This window comes from Delphinapterus leucas, chromosome 10 (genome assembly GCF_059928025.1).
Source record: "Delphinapterus leucas isolate spDelLeu-1000000601 "Yukka" chromosome 10, BTC_Dleu_Yukka2, whole genome shotgun sequence".
Lineage (NCBI taxonomy): Eukaryota > Metazoa > Chordata > Mammalia > Artiodactyla > Monodontidae > Delphinapterus > Delphinapterus leucas.
The window spans coordinates 11086291-11107374 of record NC_143138.1 but is presented as its reverse complement, the minus strand read 5'-3'; the positions used below and the strand labels follow the sequence as shown (position 1 = coordinate 11107374).

Below are 21084 nucleotides of genomic sequence, written 5' to 3'. Positions count from 1 at the left end.
CTGGAATGATTTTAGGTAATACTCTCGATGAAAGGTTCTTCAAAAATTTGAGTCCTTATATATTTACTTTAAAGGCGTTATATTTCTTCTATTTGTGCTAAGATAGCATACTTGTTTTCAGCTGGATAAAAGGTCCTTTTAAATATTTAAGTTTAAAAAATGACTACGTTTCTCTGACAAAACTTGTGAATTAGTGACATTTGGGAAATATTGGATGGGTCATGCTCAATAAATCAAAAGGGTAATTTTATTATAGGACTGCCTTCTCCCATCAGATCTAGATAAGCAGAAGTGAGTACACAGTATATCAAATTCGGCTCCTTCACTGTAATAATGAGTGTTAGGATTAAAAAACAATATAAAACCGTCTGTAACAATGGTTTTCAAGGTATAGTGCATGCATCCCTGGGGGTTGCCAAGTCACTTTGAATGTGTTCATGATGTCAGAACTATTTCCATAATAATACTAAGACGTTATTTGCTCTTTTCAATATATTGACATTTGCACTGTTGATGCAAAAGCAATGGTAGGTAAAATGCTGGTGTCTTCAGACAGTTCCAGGCAGTGGCGCCAGACTGCACTGGTGGTGGTTGTATACTTCCCCACACTGGCCGAAGAAAGAAAAGCCAGTGTCGCTCAAAAGTAACCTTAATAAAGCAGTAAAACTTATTACTTGTATTAAATCTCACCACTTTACATCTTTGTACTATTCTATGTGACAAAACAGAATGTATGAATCAAGCATTCTGCTGTGTATCAAGTACAATGGTTGTCTCAAGGAAAAGCTCTCATTTTCAGTTGAACTAGCCCATTTTTTTCATGGAACACGATTTTGATTTGAAAGAACAACTGACAGACGAACTATGACTATTTAGACTTGGGTATTAGGCGGATATTTTCTCAAAAGTGAATGAAATGGGCCCGTTACTTCAAGGAAAATAACTGACGGTGTTTATTGCCAATTATAAAATTGAGTGAAATTTAGAATTCTGGAAAACTCGTATTCTTCACCAGGAAGCAACTTGTCTGCTTTCCAATACCTGAAGACTCATGAGATTGGTCGTGATATTTACAACTGTGATTTTTTGATATTTTGTAACAAAATGTGCCAACACTTGGGAGATCTGTGTAGCTCAGTGAATACAATATATTTTTTTCAAATGGCCAGTGCATGATAAATCATGTATTGATAAAAAATCCATTTTAAGTGTAAGATTTTAATGGATATTAACGTAGTGGAATGTGAAAAGAAGTCATCGATAGAGTTTCAGATTTCACATTCTATAATCTTTAAGAAACTATCATTGACAAGTTTTGGTTTAGTATTAAAAAAAAATTTACAATTACATAAATACTCCTTTTCACACTGACATGTCTATATGAGGCCAGATTTTCTTCATATACTTACACCAAAACAACGTATTTGTAAAGCATGAGTACAGAGGCAGATAAGAGAATCCAACTGTCTTCTACTAAGCCAGACATTAAAGAGATTTCTAAAAATGTAAAACATTGTCACTCTTTATATTTTTTTGTTTTAGAAAAACAGAGTATTTTTACTTTTCATAAAAATATTTATTAGCATATAATGGGCTTATTATTTTTAAAAGAATAAACATATATTTTAAAATTCTCAGTTTTCATTTCTAACACAGTACATTATGAATAGATATAACCTAAATAAACAAAAGCTCTTTGGGGCCTTGATAATTTTTAAGAGTGTAATTGAGTCTGAGTATAAGAACCAGTGTTCTACAAGATAGGGTTCTTGTCCTGTGTGATCAAAACACTCCACTGCTCATCAAGTGACCTTGGACTAAAGTGTGTGTGTGTGGGTGTGTGAGTGTGTGTGATGGGGATGGGTGACAACATAGATTATTTGCATCATAAAAATTTAAGAGAAGGGGGTATAACGACTGTTGTGAAAGGGGGGCTAAGTCCAGCATGTTTCAGAGAGATGATTTCTAGTGACTCTGTGAAAATGTAGAAGACTTTGGGTAAAACTGATGGTTGAGACAGAAATAAAGAGAGAATACAAATGTTGATTCAGAAAAAAAAAATATGATGAAAGATATGGATTATCTTCCTTGCCACAGTATATTATGGCAGGAGTCTCTAAGATGGCCTCCAGTGATCCCCACCTCCTGACTGTCACATCATTGTGTAACCTCCTCCTCTTGAGGATGAGCTGGACCTAGCAACTTGCCTCTAATCAATAGAATACAGCACAAGACATGGGATGTCACTAGTGAGATTAGATCACAAAAGACTGTGACATCTGTCTTGCTCGCCCTCTGTTATTCTCTTCATCTGGTTCTGAGGGAAGCCAGCTGCCACGTTGTGAGCTGCCCCTGTGGGAAGGAATTGGTAGGTCCCCGCTTACAAACCATGAGAAACTCAATCCTGTCAGCAATCATGAGTGAGCTTAAAAGTGTATTTTCCTTTTTCAGGGTCTTCAGATCCCAGACTGACACCTTGACTGCTGCGTTGTGAGGGGGCAGAGGGACCCAGCTAAGCTACATCTGGATTTCTGACCCACAGAAACTGTGAGATAGTAAGTGCTTGTTGTTTTAAGCTGTTAAATTATGGGGTAATTTGTTACACAGCAATCGATAACACATGTATATGTGCATATTCATGTAAAACTTGAATATAATTTCAAGAGACTTTGAGAAATCCCTGGAAGCCCATTGATGGATAGTGTATGGACCTTGTTAAGAACTCCTGCTTTAGGGAGACATTAAAGAAAAGACAGCAAAGGAAGAAAGAAAATAAGAACAGCAGAGTAAGTAGTGGAAGGGAGAATCTAGAGAGTATAATTAGACACGGTTATATCAGGGAAGTGAAGCAAGAACCCAATGCCTTCATGGGAAGAAAGTTTCACTAAAACTTTCCAGGGGGACAGATCCCCAAGGATAGCAGCTAAATTGGTGAGAAACGCTCCATTGTGAAATAAAATTGGCTGGATATGTAACCAAAAGAAGAAAAGACCAATGTTCTGTATTTAGGTGCACGGGAAGAAAGTTTTCAACCCAGCCTGGTAGGTTGGAGAAGTGTTGAGTAACAGCTGAGGATCCTAAAAGTGGGGTCTGTGGACTAAAAAATGTACGTGTTGTAGAAAGGACGCTGTTACCAAAGGTCTTATAACGGCCAGTGTAACTTGGAAGTTTAGAGGTTGAGCTGGCCTCAGGCCCACCTGGCTCCAAGTATTTAGATGATGTCATCCTGTCTCTCTACTTATCTTTTGGGTTGACCTTCAAATGGCCAAGGGTTGGTTGTGGGGTGGGTAAGTCTGCAGAGAGAGCTCCAGGCTTTCGAAGCTGCAATGAATGGCGCTCAAAGAACAAGATTTTCTTCTCTCAGTGTCCACATATAAAATCTAGGGAAGGTCTCTGCTGGTTGTGCTGGCGAAGCCGTTATCTCCCAGATACCCCGGCACTATGTGGAGTGGCGGAAGAATAATTACCTACAGGAAAAGGGGGTGCTCTTGTCAGAAAATGAGAAACAATGTGGGGCGGATAATATGACATATGTCTACCATAGTGAGTGACAATAACCAGAGGCTGGGAAGATTGTTTAATATTTAAAGTTATGCCAACATAATATGATAACTTGAGACTCAGCACAGCTGTGCAGTGTTTGTGTCTCAGAAGCCCCTCATTACAGGAAATTTGGGTTGTGTATTTGAACTGACTTGGAATGATGGAGTCTAATGAATAGAGTTCTGGCAGGGGTGGCCCTGGAGAAGGGGTTTGGGGATGAAACCATGAATTCAGAGGCTCAGAATTTTAAGGGAAAATTCAGCCCTTTCTCCTTGTGCATCAGCATCTGCTGTGTTTCTTCTAGAACAGAGTGGCTTGCAGAGCCCATATCCATTTGGATAAAGACTGAACAACCGCTGTAGCAAAGGCTTAGCTGCCAGATGCTCTGCGTGCGACTCAGTTGAATTTCTATCACCCTCTACAGTCCCTGGGCGAGGCCTTCGCTCATCTGCAGACTCCCAATGTTTTTGGAATTAAGAATTTGATTCCAAATGGTAGAGATTTAATTCCTAAACACAGAGGAAGAGATGATGCCAACTATTCAATTTAGATATTCTTTGGTTATAAATAAAGACTTACGATTGACTAAATTAAGAATCATTGTTAAAAAAAAAAAAAGGCAGTTCATCTGAGACCAGCAGTAATGTAGAACTTGGCAGGAGAGATCTCTTTGGTGGGCCATCTTTTTTCCCAATTTTCCTGCAGAAAGTGTCACAGTGAGATTCGGTGGGATATGAGAAAATGCTAAATAATATGTTAAATAGTCAACATATGATAAAGTAACACATTCCTAGCTTCTATAAAGTTTTTCAAATTTTAATCGCCACCATCACAACATGTGGCCAATATAAATGTTAGGAGTCAACTTAAAAAATTACATCACACTGAATTTGCTTACTTTAAGAAATGAAAATATGATTTTTAATTAGGAAGACATGCTCTTGGTTATATTCTATGCCCCTGTTCTAAGGCCGGTCCCTTCAGTAAGTGTCTGACATTCTACTCCTGGCCCTGCTTATGCGTGCACTGCCTTTCCCTTGATGGCTAAGGCACATAGTAGGTACCCTTTATCCTCTCAACACTTGAATTCATTGGAAGCCCATGGTGTATCCCTGATCCAAACTCCAGGAATTGAACTGTGGTATTTCCCGCTTGATGTATTTATCTTAAGAATCACATCAGATATTAATAATGTCCCTCATCTAAGCTTTGCCCTTTCTCCAGTATCTGTGCACCATACTCTACGCTTGTGTTTTCACTAACCATCTGCCCACACTCATATTTTATAGCTCATAAAATCAGTAGTTTGGATACCTATCATATTTGCATTGTATGCCCTGCCTGGCATTTTCCATGCATGAATATCCCCAAAATTACAAGAGAAAGGGGCCAGAGAAGTAAAAGAGAGAGTCTTTTGGTTTGGTTTTGTGTTTTAATAACCACACTTTTCAATACTGGAAATTGCAGGAGGGGTTTGCTTTGGCTCTCCTGGAAGCTTTCCCCTGATTTCTGGAAATGACTGCCTTGGAGGCTCTGTCCACTATTCACTTTTGGGAAGGAGGGTAAAGAATCATTTACATTGTCCCCCAAATGTCTTTTGGTGGCTTTTCTGGCAGTCAATTTTGTCTCAATAATGATTTATTAAGTCAAATATGCACCACCGTAGTGCCAGGCAGTGAAGATACAGATGCAGTTCTTACTTTCCAGAACATTATGTCCCATAGAACCAGCATTAAGGGAAGAGGCCATGGGAACTAGCACTTATTGAGAGTCTAACTCCAGGAAGACTTGTCTCAAGCCCTCACGTGTACCGCTTCAGATCCACCTTCAGAACCACACTATGACCTTGGACATTACTCTCCTCGGGAAGCTCAGGGACATTAAATAATTGTCCAGGCCACACAACTAATGTGTTGTGAATTAGGATTCAAGCAAGATTTGATTCCATGCTTATTTTTACTGTTTTATACTGTTTCTTCCTCCAGTGCTGTTCAGTTTGCCCTATAATTACGTTCTAGGAATTCCATTTCCATCTCACTACTTAAGTCTAAAACTGACAATGTTAAGAATGGTTGGAAAAACATGCTCTCCTATAGCATAAAAAGTGTTCAATTCTTGTAGGTTGTGAATTTCAAATCTCAAGTAAACCTTTTGGGACTTGGGTTTATTTAAAGCTGACTTTCTATTTCTAAAAAAAAAAAAATATAATGATAGCATGCACACATGTTGTGGCTTTTTAGCAAAATGTCTTTTTAAAAGAGATTGTGATAAGTTTGAAAGAGCTTGTTGGGCAATAAGTAGCTTTTTGCAAGGTAACATTTGGAAGCATTAAAGGGTCAGGAATTAAGGGGCTTCCCTGGTGGCGCAGTGGTTGAGAGTCTGCCTGCCGATGCAGGGGACGCGGGCTCGTGCCCCGGTCCGGGAAGATCCCACATGCCGCGGGGTGGCTAGGCCCGTGAGCCATGGCCGCTGAGCCTGCGCATCCGGAGCCTGTGCTCCGCAGCAGGAGAGGCCACAACAGTGAGAGGCCCGCGTACCGCAAAAAAAAAAAAAAAAAAAAAAAAGAGTCAGGAATTAAGGGTATAGTTGCTGGAAATATTTTTAATATTTTCCACAAGTCTTAAATCACATCTGGATTTGCGCAGCATTGTCAGCAGAATCTTTATTCAAGCCTGGTTTATCCCATAAGATTTTGTCAAATTAAAGGGCTCAATCGCATGCCTTAGAATTAGCATTATAGAAACTATTCCTAAATTGAGGTAGACAAACTGATCTAGTACAGTATTTCAAAGAGTTCATATAAAGCACTGTTTGATTTGAATACGGATTAATCAGCAATTTGTATTACTAAACACAAACCTAACATTCATTATTTAAACACACAGGAATTATTGTATGAGTACAAGTACGTAGCATGATGGCAATTGGGCTATTTCATGAATAATCTATTAGTTAGCAAGCATTTAGTTTTATTTATCATTCAGGCCTAGGAGTATTGGTCTGCCTCTCTGGGTCTAGCCTGCACCTGGCACACATCCTTAACTGCCATGGAGTCAATGGGAAGTGTGTCCAGGCTGCAGGATGGAGCCTGTGTTTGTGTAAGAAGGATCCTGATGACGTCACATCCGCCTCACTCTCCAGGAGACTCAGGAACCCGTGAAATAGCACAGCCTCCCAGCCTAGTTCATGCAGACCTTCTGCAAGGCTTTCTGTCTCTGGCTCTGATTTCAAGGTCAACAGGTTGGAGAATTCAAGGGGAGACGATAGATTTTTTTTCTTTTTTTCTTTTTTTTTTTTTTTGCTTCTCACATTGGTTGATTAGCCCCATACGTGGTATTTGATTAATGTCTGAGAGCTCTAATTAGCAATGGCTAATTGGGTTCACATATGCCAGGCTATTGATTCCTGCCTCCAGAAAACTAATCTAATTGTGCTCCTTATCATTAGTGAATGGTTGGTGTATTGAAATGATACTGTATATTGGGAAGGCTACTCCACTATGACAGCTATGGGATGGGACAGGTGGGGAAATGGAGGTGAGTCTAGAAACTGCTGTCCAACGGTGTTAGGAAAAACATCATGGTTTATCTCTCTGATAGTGTTTGGAAAAACCATAGATATTCAGGATGAAATTTCCTTTTTAACTTTTCCAAAAGGGGAAAACTGGCATAAGACTCAAATGTGTTGTTTGGACCACAGAGGGGTGGAGGAAAAGCAAAGACTTTGCTGGCATCTCTTGGTTTGTGGAACAGTTGTCTGTTGATCTGTGCCTGCCTTCCTGCCACTCTCGAAATGACAGCGTTTGTACTACAGTTATTAAGGTACCTCCACTGCTCCCTTTGCTGGATCCCTAGTTTTCAGGGATTGTAATGAAAAACATACTTCTCCCAAAAGGAAATAATATTAATAAAATTGGCATGGCACTAAAAATGTACACAAAAATCATAGCTCAACTTACATGGGTTTTATTCTCTTCCGTAAAAATTGCAAACTCCTATTTTTCAGTGGCACTTTTAAATCAAGAGCTTCATCTAATAAAGATGGTCTCCTTTGTTTCTGTAAACATAGTACCGGTCTATTTTTCCTGAAAATATTGAAATCTAAAATTTGATCATTTGGAAATTTTCTCTGGAAAAGCCCAAAGGGGCCATAACTCAAGCCACAGGAGAATAATCCTTTGATCTCTATGTCTGCTTGGTGCCACACTGGAGCAAGTATTACCCACTGCTACCTTTGTGTCATCCTTCTTGCTAGCATCTATTCCCGTGAGAGCACTTATCACACTGTATTGCAATTATTTGTTTACCTGTCTGTCTTTCCAACTAGGCTGAAAAGTCCTGGAGGGCAGAGGCTCTGTCTGATTCATTGGTGCAAAAACTGAATGTCTTAAGTGATTGTCACCAAGTGGTGGGGTCACCTTTCTGTTAATACTGTAGATTACAGTGAGTCAGAGTTCTGTCTTATTGGTGGCAGCCTTGCCCCACCTTCTGATGTTCCTGGTCTCTCCAGTGTTTTCAGAGCATCTCATGGTGTCCCACGCTCATGGCACTCAGTTGAGATGAGGCTGTGGTGCTGCCTCTGTCTCCCCTTCATCAAGATCTTCACTGAGTTCTGGCTGTCGTCTCCCAACAGGCCAGGACCATTCACCCCCCTTGGGACAGTGCTGTTACTACTATTCTAGCTTGGGGGGCGGTGCGGTGGCGAGGCTTTCCTTCCCCTAAATGGAGGATATTATGGCAGAAATGAGTGGGAGAGTGGTATGAAATGGAAATTAATTTGGAGAGTCAGGTGGGACTAGATCATGGAGAGGCTTGTAGACATGGAAAGGAGTTTGCTCCTTAGAGCAAACGCAGAGGGAGATGTTACTAAAAGAGGGTCATAACCTGATACATTTTATTTAAAAGATAACTCTGACTGCTGAAAAGACTAGTGGAATAGTTCAGCAGTGTGTCAAGTGGAGACACTGGTAGGGGACTATTGCAATAGACTGGTACCGTGGAGGTGGAAGTACAGATGGAGAGGGGTAGGTGTGTACTGGAGATAAAAACTGATGCAACTTTCTGATCAGTTATGGATGCAGGGAGAAAAGAGAAGAATTCAATTTGACTCCCAGTTTTAATTGAGCTAATGAGTGGGTAAAGGCATCATTTCCTTAGAAGGGGGATATTGGTGAAGGAATAGGTTTGGGGCCAAATCAAGGGTTTTTTTAGACCTCCAATTTGAGATGCCTATTAGGTATCCAAGTGACCATGTTGGGAAGGCAGTGGATATGTAAGTTTTGAGTTTAAGGAAAAGGTAAGGGTTAGAGATATAAATTTAGGAGACATCAAAATATAGATGGTAGTTAAAGCCCCAATACTGGATGAGATTGCCGAGGGAGAGAGTGCAGCTATGGAAAAAGGAAAGATCTGCAACCAAGTCCTGATGTATTTGAACTTGGGTGGAGGATGAGGGCCAGAAAAGAAGTTTGCAGAAGACCGTCCAGTGACGTGGGAGGAGAACCAAAAAAGAGTGGTATTTTAGAAGCCAAGAGAGGAGAGAGCATCAAGAGAGAGGAAGTTCTCAAGTGGAATATGGGAAACTTGAATAAGAAGACAGAGACCTGTACATTGTTTTCCTCTTCAGCCTGGCTTGGGGCTCCTTCCCAAGCTGTTGTTATATATTCTAAGGCAGTTGGAATACACCCAATGGGGCTGGCACATTGGAACACTGTATTCTAACGCTGATGGATTTCCCAAGGTGTTTTATCTGGTCTTAAATAACACAGTGTGCAGGACACTCACATCCTAGTACAGCCTGAACCACAAAGAGCCCCTTTCACAGTCCTCCTTCTTTTATACTAAAGTTAGGATCATGCCTGAACATCCTTCTCTCCTCAAGAGAAACAAAGATTCACTGGCACAGGATACACCAGCTCCATATAGAGAAAAGGCATATCCTTGCCATTCAGTCTCTAAAAGGAAAAATGAAAAGAACGACTACAAAAGAAAAAAATCAACAAAAGCTTTGGCTCAACCAGAGGTAAAAATTTACAATTAGAGAAGGCTTTTGTTCTCATTCTAAAACATGGTATTACTGTCATTTCACAGCTTTAGTGCTGAATAATGGATGGGTGTTTGCTTTGCATTTGGGTAATTAAGGAGTCCACCCAGGTTGTTTATTCCAAACATGGGAACAATCAGACCCAAAGGTGACTGAATTTAGGTCTCTAACTCTTTTGCTGACTTTCAAAATGACAAGTCTTTGCAGCTTCAAGCCAAGTTATTTCCTGAAGGCCTAAGATGGCGCCTGGAGTTTATTATGTGAGCCGTTGCTATTTGTCGCGTGAATGAATGAATGAGGAGGCCAAGTGATAAAGTGGGAAAAACACTTGATTTAATTAGAAGATCTGGATTCTTGAGAAGGTCATTTATACTCTCTGCACCTGAACTTTCTCCAGTGTGCCACCTTAAAACCCAGGAGTTCTAAAGTGATGTTTTGAAAAAGCACAGTTCAACAGGCAAATGCAATTAAAACAAATTCTGTTAATTTCTCACATTTCTCAAATGAAGTTAAAGGAGCTCCAAATACACTGTCCATAAAATACATTAAAATATCCCTCTCCCCTCACACCCCACAGCTGCACCAGTGTCTCTCTCTCTCTCTCTCCTTAACATCTTCCTCTCCAAGAACCTCTCTTCCATCCTCCTAATTGTAGCTGCTGAGGCTTTCTTTCACCCCCACATGCCTATCCCCAGCACTGCAACATCTGCCTCTTTTCAGGAAGGATGCTACATCTTTAGGAGGGGAAAGGAAAGGAGAAATTGGGCTTAGACATAGAGGATTACCTTTGGTGGTCTGGAAGAGGAGGTACATCCTAGAGGATTCTCACATTAATAGTTTTTGCACCATTACATGTGCAAAATGAGAAAATAATGCCTGCTCTCTTGGGTTGTCGAGAAGATTAAATGAGATAAGTATATGCAACTGTAAACTCCCTGCAGGTATGTGGCGTCCTGATCATCTGTGATGCATAAGCATAGTTAGTATCCTAAATGCAACTTCTTTGATCTTATTCTCACAAAAGGTAAGGTTTATCTTTATAATAAACATGTTTATGCTTTCCTTTTAAAAAACAAGTCCCTAAACAAATAAAAAGCAAATTGATGCCCTTTTAAAAGCAGCCAATACAAGAAACATCTAGAAGTAGCCTTAGGTGCATTGTTAAGAAGTTTTTTAGTGTCAGCCTTGTACGTAGCACAGTTTAGAGTAGTGAATATCTGTGCTTTTACCACGCATTTAAAAATAATTTTAGTTATCATGTGAATTTGTTGCGTATACACAGTACCTTCAATGAGCTAGTGGTTTAAACGGACCAGATTCAAGAACTGTTTCTTAAGTAGAACTTCAATGATAAAAATCTGGAAATGATATTTTTTTCTATTCAAAGTGAGATTCGTGTTTGTTTGTTTTTAAATCACTGATTTCTTGAGTATTGTTGATTCTCGTAATAGAATAGAAAATCTGATCAGTTTCATATTATTTCTCTATTTTTGCACAATAAATTCCTCTAAAACTTCGTGGGTTAAAGCTACACTTTCTGCAGGTCGGGTATATGAAAGTGGATACGCTGATGGTTCTGGCTTGGAGTCTCTTATGGGGTTGCTGTCACACTGCCAGCCGGGGTTTCTATCATCTGAAGGCTTGACTGGGGCTGGAGGGTCCACTGACTCTCCTAATGGCTGTTAGCAGGAGGCCGCAGTTTCTCACCATGTGGACCTCTCCATGGATGGCTTCCGTGTCCTCATGACATGGCAGCTGGTTTCTCCCAGGGGGAGTGATCAGAGAGAAAGGAAAAAGCCACACGGCCTTTCATGTTGTAATCTTGGAGGCCATACACTGTCACTTCTTCCACATTCTACTGATGAAAAGTCAGTTGCTAAGTACAGCTTACACTTAAGGGAAGGAGAATTACGCTCCACTTTTTGAAGTGAGGCATATGAAAGAAATTTGTGGACATGTTGTAAAACCAACACAAATCCTTTGGCATAAACTGCGTTTTTATTGTTCGTATTCCAAACAAAATATAAGTTTTTCACAATAGGGTTAGCTACTTACATTATTGGATTCTCACAACACAGTACATAAATCTCTTTATTGGTTATAGAGAAATTGAGTTCAGAGGCATAAGTAGCTTCTTCCAGGTATAGAAAAGTTCAGTGTCCAAATCTAGATTTGGATCCAGATTTTCAGATATATAATTCCATATGCGGTCAGATCACATCTAAATAATGATAGCAAAAACAGGGCTCTTTTGCTATCCTGTAATTTACTTTTCCAACTTTTGGCTACTTACATGATCTCAAACATCTGGATTTAAATTGGAAACATTTCATCAAAAATCCAGATGTTTCCAAATATAGTAAAAAAAAATCACAAAAAACAAAAACCACCTACCTACACCCCTTGGTGAATGAGTAATTCTGTGTGTTGAGTGGCTATCTTATTAAGGATTTAACTCCCTTCCCCAATGTATATTATTCAATGTGAAAAGTTTCTAATGTAATCAAATGTTAATTTGGAAGTTTGGACTGAGGCAAAAGATATCATAGATATCGGAGAGCAAAGCGAGGTGTGTGACAGGGCACTGAGATACAGATGTGGAAAGAACATGTCTGGAAACTTAGTCACAACTTCTATGCCTGTCTTCCAGAATCCCCTCACCCAGGCTGTGGTTAAGTTCCTACTGATCTTATAAGGGGGATTTTAGAATAAGGCAACCAGTGCGTCCAAATCACGGAAGAGCTTCCGTGGGACCACTTAGGGTTGATAAGGATCCTCTGCAGGCAGAAAGCACAAGGAACTGGTACCTGTCTCCTGACTCTAAGACTTTGCCTGAGAAACTGGTACCTGTCTCCTGACTATAAGACTTTGCCTAAGAAAACCAGAAAAGTCATGGAGATTTCCTGAAGTTTCATCCAGGAACAGTGAAATCATTATCCCATAGAACCGGTTTAAAGGAATAGTGGAAAATAAAAACAAAGAAGCTTTTATGATTAACCACCCCTCATGCATCCTCTGTGTTTAACATAAGGCTCCATTAAAGTATACCACAGATATTTCCACCTTTTAAATAACACATGGTGAGTTATTAAGAAAGGGTTTAGTTTCAGTGTTATCTTGATTAATGTGATAATGAAAGAAACTTGGACTTGTACACTACAGTGTCTTCAAAGAAATCAATACGATGATGCCTCCAAGGTTTATGGAGATGTATGGGGATATTTACCCCAAACTCATAATTTTTGTAAGTTTGTTTCCAAATTTCCTGCCACCTCATTTTGGTTGCTATATTGTCCATTGTCACTTCTCACTGTTTTCTGTATGCTTCTCTGTCTAATCCCTTCTCTTCTAAGTGATGGTTGGTGGTGCTCGCCAAAGTTCTACACAGAGAAAGTTGATGGAGAACTGACTTATGGATAAAGGAGTTCTGATTCAACTTACACATTAGCTAAACAACAAAGGCATGTACACATTAGGTATTCACTGATACAAGTATTTGTTGAATAAATTTGCCTTTGTTTTCAGTAGGATTTTTCTTTACGTATTTTTCATTAATTAATTGATTCAGCAAGTGTATATATTGAGTGCCTACTATGTGCCAGGTGCTAAGCTTGTATCATTCAATGCGGGCATGGATTGAGTTATTTAGTCAATTGTTTCTATTCAAGTTCCTATATTCAGTGCTAAATGTTGTGCTCTGTAACTTGGACCAAGAAATGGATTATCCATGTCTCTTCAGAATGGCAAATCTCGTATGTCACTTAGATGAAGAAGCAATGGATTTAGCAGGTAGGAGATGAATTCTAATCCCACAAATGGCAGAGAATTTACTGTGTGGTCTGTTAGTATAAAACCAAACACTTTAATATGATGTTTTAATCCTCCTGATTGCTTTAATAACTGTCTTTATATTGTACTTTCACAACAATCTTCTAAGTTAAGACAACTAGTCTGAACTCTGTCAGACGTGAGGTTAAAGGTCCTAATGATCCATAGCTAGTGACTGAGTCAGGGCTAGAGCCCATTTTCATTTTTTGAAATCAAGTCTTTTCAGTCTTAACTCAGGGCTCTAGGGTCCATTTCTTTGTGGTTTAATTTCTCCTTATGTAGAATTAGGCTGATTTTGATGCAGTGCAGATTAAGTATTTGGGGATGTGACTGGAGATCCTTGTAGAAAAATGGTTTACCCAGAGCTTGAAAGGTGTCATCAACGCGTCTGTTTTGGAGTCTGTATATTTCTGACCTTCTGCTTTGCTTAATAAGAGAGTTGAGATACCAGAAATGGAATTGGAGTTCAAGAGTGGTTTTCATGTATTGAGCCCTTGACATAAGGTCCCCAGCAGGAAACCTCTGCCCTTTAAATGCCAAGAAGCTGAGGGAAAGGCTAGATGCTTTGGGATGAGTTAGTCCTCACCACTGGGTCCCTGTAGATGCCTCTGCTGAGGCCACAGGGAAGGACTGACACTGGTGAAGGCCAAGGGTGTCCTAACTGCCATAGCAGTAGATGCCTCAACTTCCCCGGCAGAGTGAGGCCACAGGGAAAAAAGAACTTGCTAAATAAACGGTAGTCCGTCCAGACAGTGGAATTATCCAGAGCTAAAAAGACATGAGCTATCAAGCCACGAAAAGACATGAAGGAAACTAGCCAATCTGAGAAGGTACCGTACTGTATGATTCCAACTATATGACATTCTTGAAAAGGCAAAGCTATGGAGACTGTAAAAAGATCAGTGGTTGCCAGGGGCTGGGGGAAGAAGACATGAATAGGCAGAGCACAGAGGATTTTTAGGGCAGTGAAAATACTTTGTATCATACTATAGTGGTGGATACACATCGTCATACTTTGTCCATGTCCAGGGACTGGACAACACCACGAGTGAACTGTAGTGTAAACCATGGTGATAGTGATGTGTCAGCGCAGGTTCATCGGCTGTAACAAATGTCCCACCCTGGTGGGGAATGTTGGTAATGGGGAGGGAGCTATGCATGTGTGGGGCGGGGAATAGATGGGAAATCTGTGTACCTGCCTCTCCCTTTTCCTGTGAATCTAAAGCTCTTCTAAAAATGCAAAGTCTTTAAAGGAGAGAGAGAGAGAGAATTTGCCTGCCCTAATGGTGCCTCCCCACTTTCAGAAGCTTGGATTCTGCCCAGGGAGCTGTCGAGCTCCCCATTCTGGTCAGCTCAGGATGACAAAGCCACTGAGACTGAAACACAGTTAGGGTTCGCAGCCAACTCCAGCATTTCCCTCATTGCACGTATTGTGTTGGGACAATGGTCTGATCAAATGTTTCCTAATTTCATTGTGGACTTCCTCTCTAATGAGTCTCTTTCTCCCAGCTCTAAATAAAGAAGATGCTAAAAACGTGACACACACTACAGATGGGTCACCCACATCTGGGCTTTTCATTTTAAAAGGCGGGAGTGTGGATGGGGGTGGGAGGACAGTTAAGCAAGACGTGGCTGGCTTTTCTTATAAAAGGGGTGAGTGGGGGAAGGGGGCAACGAGATGAGGCAGCGAGACCGAATCATCCACCATTGTTACTGAACGACAGACACATCCATTGGAACTAATTATAATGATGATCCCAGGCCATCACTGACTCAAAGCTTGTGTGCTCCTCTCTATGCCAAGTTCTCAAATTTGGGCACCTGGATTGCACCTCTGAAGTTGGCATTTACCAAAGAAACCATGTGCAGATGGATATTTGCATGTGAAAACCGGGTAATTGTGCGTGTGAGAGCAGGAGCTTCTGTGTACAATTATCAGCCGCTCCTTGAGATGTTGGGAGCAGTTTCTGGTCCTTTGGAAAACTGGCCAGCAGTTTGCTGGTGCAGATTTGAGTTCTGTGCATGTATAAGTGTTATGCCCAGGTTTCAGAGACATAGCTCTGATGCGTCGTTATGTATGTGTTGGCCATCTGTGACATGCTCAGCACTGTAACATAGTAAATCTCACACGGTGACCTCCTTGGACCTGGATCCCCAAATTCCACCTCTACTACAGCATCCCCCAAGGCAAAGTGGCGGGAGAGGGCAGAGTTTGTTTGAGGAGCTGCAAGCAACTGGCTTGGGTCTGCATGGTTTTGTAGCCGAATCGTGTTGGTCTCTCAGGAAACTGAGACTCAGGGTGTGAAGTTCAATCTGTGACAGAGCAGGCTTTGAACGAGGACCATGTCCTTGAGTGGTCCTGTGCTCTGCCATCTCCCAAGGGTATTCAGTGAGCACTCCGTGAAAGAAGATGGGACCCAAGGACAAAGATAGCCACCTGTTCATCATTCTTCTGTACAAGAGTTTCCCTCTTTTGTTTGTGAGCCACACTGTGTCCTGGGAGAAGGACCAGCCCAGCCTTAGAGGCATGTATATAATTTCCACAACCTGTGCGTCCTGTGGAAGCATGGAGGGTCACAAAAGTCACAAGATGCCACATGGAGTCTGTCGGTCTCCTGCCTCAGACTCGACTGTGCTTTTGCCCGACCCCTTTGCCTGGCGTGCTCCTGTATGTCTCTTCATTTATACGTGGTCTGTGTTTCCTTTAGGCTCAGATCAAGGTGCACCTCTTCCTGAGCAAACTACCCCATGAGGGAGGTACTCGTCCTGTCTCCATTATATGGATGAGCAGTTGGCTCACAGAGAAGTTAGATGATTAATCAGAAATCATTGTCAGTAAGTGACAGAGCTGTGATTTGAACACTGGCAGACTGGCTCCCAAGCCAGCCCTCCTGACCCTTACACCATGCAGCTGTCCCATTAGAATAGTCTATCTTTTATATTTAAAAAATCTCTAAGGCCCCTTTGTAGTTTTAGAGCTGGTTGTGAAGCGAGACACTTAATGAACTCAGTGATTTTTCTGTGAAGATGGGGAGTGCGTCCTGGCCCTGGACAGACCACTCCCAGCCTTAGGTTTAAGGTGCATTTTGATGGTTTTATAACAGTCCTGGAGGAATACAGTCAACAGCTGGGAGGGGTGGTGGGCCTTGTAGCATTTTTTTTTTAAATTTTTTTGTTAGTTTCTGCTTTATAACAAAGTGAATCAGTTATACATATGTTCCCATATCTCCTCCCTCTTGCGTCTCCCTCCCTCCCATATATACACTACCCAACGTAAGGCAGATAGCTGGTGGGAAGCAGCCGCATAGCACAGGGAGGTCAACTCGGTGCTTTGTGACCGCCTTGTAGCATTTTTATGCCACCAGCTGGCTTCAGACAATCTCCAGCCAAAAGCAGCGCTCGTCAGAGGAGCAGTAAGACCCAAGCGGAAAGTGGGATCATTCGTGCTGTGCTGTGAGGGATGTTGTAGAACCGCACATTCTGTCGCCAGTTTGGGTGGAGCTCCACCATGTATTTTCTCCTGCAGCTCTGGGGTTTCTCCTAAGATCCCACTCATCTCCCCATGGTCTCCTTTTCCCCCCCTCTGCTGAGGCTCCAGGAAATTAAGCCACTTCCTTCTCCCTCAGAAGCTGCCACTGTCCTTTGGAGTCTGTTTCCTTAATACCCTCCAAAGACAAACACAAAAGGGCTTTTTGTTTTTAAGGCTTTTTACTGCTGATCCCAAAGGGAAAACAGCATCCGAAAAATCACAGAGTTGGAGAAGCAGCAAATAGTTCAGCATCTTTCGAAGTTCTCATCGTCTTGATCCCTTGTATATAATTTTAAACTCCCTCTGGGATCACGAGTGGAAGCCTCAAAGGTGTTTTGTCCTCTTCTGAAGGTGGACTCACCGAATCTTCCCTCTGTCTTCTGATCCCTCCTTTAGCCACATTACAGGGATTATTTCCTTCCCATGATTCGTTCCCATCCTGAATATGCAGCCTGTCTCTTGGTTTCCGGTAGGTGTGTGACTTTTCTGAAGACCTTTAGAGTGAATGATGATGCCTGGTGTAATTGACTGTTGCCTCTCTGGGTCTTTTCCTAAACCCACATGAGGCCCCATCAAGGGCGGGAACCGTCCTTCTGCTCTTCTGTCTCCCTGATAGTTGATGGGTTTATTGCCCAGACCTTGTTGTCTACACAGCAATGTAGAAATAGTTTATGGCTTGACTTGGGGCTTTACTGTTGAAAGGTGCCTAATTCTCTGGTAATAAATTAACACTTTTATCCTTATTATGAACCAAGGGCCTTTAGGGAGATGTATTTTTTGTACTTAAAAATCATCTAGTAGATGTTAGCAGATACAGGAATAGGCTAGTGGGTTGAGCCAGCCTGGCTGGGATGAATGTCTGCTTGGAAACGGCATACTAGGTTATGCTGGCTTGAATAATGAAATAAAGAATTCCTGGGGTTGAAGGAGACATGGAGGTGGAGGTGGAGGTACAGGAAGAGGACCTCCAAATGTCATTGTATTTACGTAGTTTGATGTACTGTGATGATTTGGTGCCAGAAAAGCAGAGAGGCACAGCTGGGAAGAGGCAAGAAAGAAGAAAGTAGGGTCAGGGGAGTGGGGAAAGGGGCAGCCAGATCTGAGAGGCAAGGTTAGAGACCAAAGCATCACACATGGGTTGGGAAAAGCAGGATTTAATGAGGCAAGAGAGAGGGGAAAATGACTAAAGTATGACCAGAGACAAAAAGCATGTCAAGTGAAAGCCAAGAGCCGTGTGAAGCAAATAAGGAATATCAACCCCAGGATTCACTCTCCCTTCAGTATGGGTGGCCTTTTCCCTGTTCTCTTGTCTGCGCTTCCTCAGGCAGTTGTGATTGATGAGGCCACCCAATGGAAGCAATGTCTCCAAAACCTCAGTATTGTTACTCTTTTTCCAGCTAAGCAATTCCTTCATGACATGGGGCAGGGGGTTAGAGGAACTCTTCCCAGCAGACCACCATGAACTCCTCATGGCAGAAGCTGCTCTGGAAAGACACACGATTTAGAGCAAATTATGATAACGATGACCATGATTTTGGCAATCATGGAGGATCGCACATCTAAGACGCGAAAAATCTTACGGTGCTGGTGATTCATTTTATGGGAATCTGGCATTGATTCAGAAGACAGTGCTTCTGGGCATTTAGCAATGAATTCCAAGACTTATTTCAACAATTTAAAATACATGTCCCCTATAAAATGATATCAAGACTATAGTAAGTGGAATAATAATAATAATGATGACGATGATGTAGATGGCAACTATTATAATTTGAAGGTGAATTGCTTAAAGTAATCCACTCAGCACAGATTCTTCAGTGAAGGAAGTGCATTAACATCCTCTAATGTATTAATGCAATACTACAAGAGCCACTTTGTGGATTTGTCATTAGTTACATAAGATGTCCAATAAGCATATGTAAAACCAGTTGAGCATTTCTCCAGTGCCCTTCTGCTTAAGACAGCCCATCTTTTAAATTGGTCCAGTTCGGCTTGATTAGTATCAACATCTTCCCCAGGGTCCTGGAAGGATTCTGATGCTTGGTCTGACATCTCCTGACCTTCTTTTCCTCATGAGGGCCCTAGTCTTTATTTCTAGCTCCAGATTAGTCTCCATGCTGTTGTGGATCTCATGAACCTTATGACCTGTTTTGGTTGCGTCGTCCAGCTCTGATTATCTGCTCCTGGAGTCTTTCTACCTAGGATCCTGGGACCCTCATCTCAGAATACTCCCTCTTAATACTCTTCTTACTGAATCAAAGAGCTGGGAGCATACTTCTCTCCAAGCAAGGTGACGCCAGATCCTGTGGGGAGGTCCGTGGAAGTTGCTTTTTAAAATTTTTATTTTATAAAAGTATGGTATGTGTATAGGTTAAAATTCAAATATAACACTTACTGTTGTGATTAGACTCAACCGCACCCCACACTGTCAACTCCTGATACCTTGAGGCAAACACATTCCACTCTTTCAGATGTTTCTTCTGTATTTTAAGTAATATGTGTATGCCTCTATTTTCTGATTTTCAGTTTTCTATACTACTAGTGACTCTCTTCTTTAAAAAGTAATTGTATAGCTTCTTGCTCTCCATTCACCATACATCAACACACACACACACACACACTTTCCCTCCTCTTATCCTCCTAATTGAATTATGTATCTGATATCTTCTACTGCATGACAAATTACTGTAGAAGTTAGTGCCATAATATGATAAACATTTATTGTCTCACAGTTTTTGTGGGTCAGGAATTTGGGGGTTCTGGCCCAAGGTCTCTCATAAAGTTGTAGTAATCTGAAAATTTCACTGGAGCTGAAGGATCTGATTTCAAGATCCTCTCATGGATGGCCAGTTAATGTTGGTTGTTGGACAGAGGCCTCAGTTCTTCCCCAGTTGGACCTTTCTACAGGTTCCTTAAGGTCATCATGACACGACAAGTGGCTTCCCAAGTGTGAGTGATCCAAGAAAGTGTAAGCAGAAACTCCAATTTTTTTTGTGACCTCGCCTCAGAAGTCACATACCATTGCTTCTAGTACCTTCTGTTCATTAGAAGTGAATCACAAAGGGAAGACAATTGGGCCTTTCTGAGAAGAGGGATGTCCAAGAATTTGTGGACATATTTTAAAACTACCACAGATTCTTCACAATTTTTTAATTAAATAATATTTGATTATATTTCTGTGGCTACTGTAGTAGTTTTGTATTGCTGCTGTAACAAATTATCACAAACCTAGTGGCTTACCACAGCACAAATTTATTATCTTACAGTTCAGGAGGTCAGAAGTCTGGAATGGGTCCTCCTGGGCTAAATTGAAGGTGCTGGCAGGGCGGTGCTCCTTCTGGAGGCTATAGGGAAGAATATGTTTCTCAACTCTTTCAGCTTTGTAAGCAGCCCACAGTCCTCAGCTTGGAGTCCTTTTCCATCTTCAAAGGCAGCAATGGCAGATTGAGTTTTTCTCATATTGTATCACTCTGACCTCTACTTTCATCATCATATCTCCTCTCACTCTGACCCTTCTGCCTCCCTCTCCCATTTGTGATTACATTGGGCCCAGCTGGATCCTCCAAGATAATCTACACATCTCAAGATTAACTTGATCACACCTGCAAGTCCCTTTCATTCACAGGTCCTAAGGCTTAGGATGTGACCATCTTTGGTGGCCATTACTCTGCCTACCACAGCTATGTAAATATTGCTCACTACATTGTACTATAATGTATGTTGTAGTGAATCATGATTCTGTTTCCTTTCTATACAACTTTTAAATTTTCTTTGGAGCTAATAATTGCCTTTTTTCCCCACTTGCTTATTTTTTTTAAAGTTAATTTATTAATTAATTCCTAACTGGCTGATAAAGCGGATTATCTTCTCCTAAGTCCTAAACGTGCCAACTAGTCTTCATCTTTCTTTTCTTAGCACCACTCCTCAAGAGCACTCTGTCTTCTCCAGTGTGGAATTTTGCTCTTTGGGGAGGCTGCAGAGATGTTTTCTGAGACTTCCTTTGCTGTTATCCTGGGACCCCCCTCCACCCCTTTTTGGTTTGAGTCTCTGTTTCTAGGATCCTGTGTCTTTTTCTTCTTTGATTTACTCTCCTGTGTTACTGAATCACATCTTTCAGTGGCCTCTTGAGGAAGAGTACATAG

General features: G+C 41.3%; 1 long non-coding RNA gene across 1 annotated transcript in view; it reads left to right on the top strand.

Annotated features, from left to right (window-relative positions):
• Positions 1-21084, top strand: part of LOC149748135 (uncharacterized) — a 293792-nt gene that overhangs the window by 111593 nt on the left and 161115 nt on the right. The window contains exon 3 of the long non-coding RNA XR_016394546.1: positions 2452-2555. This is a non-coding gene — a long non-coding RNA (uncharacterized LOC149748135). The remainder of the gene's footprint in view (positions 1-2451; positions 2556-21084) is intronic.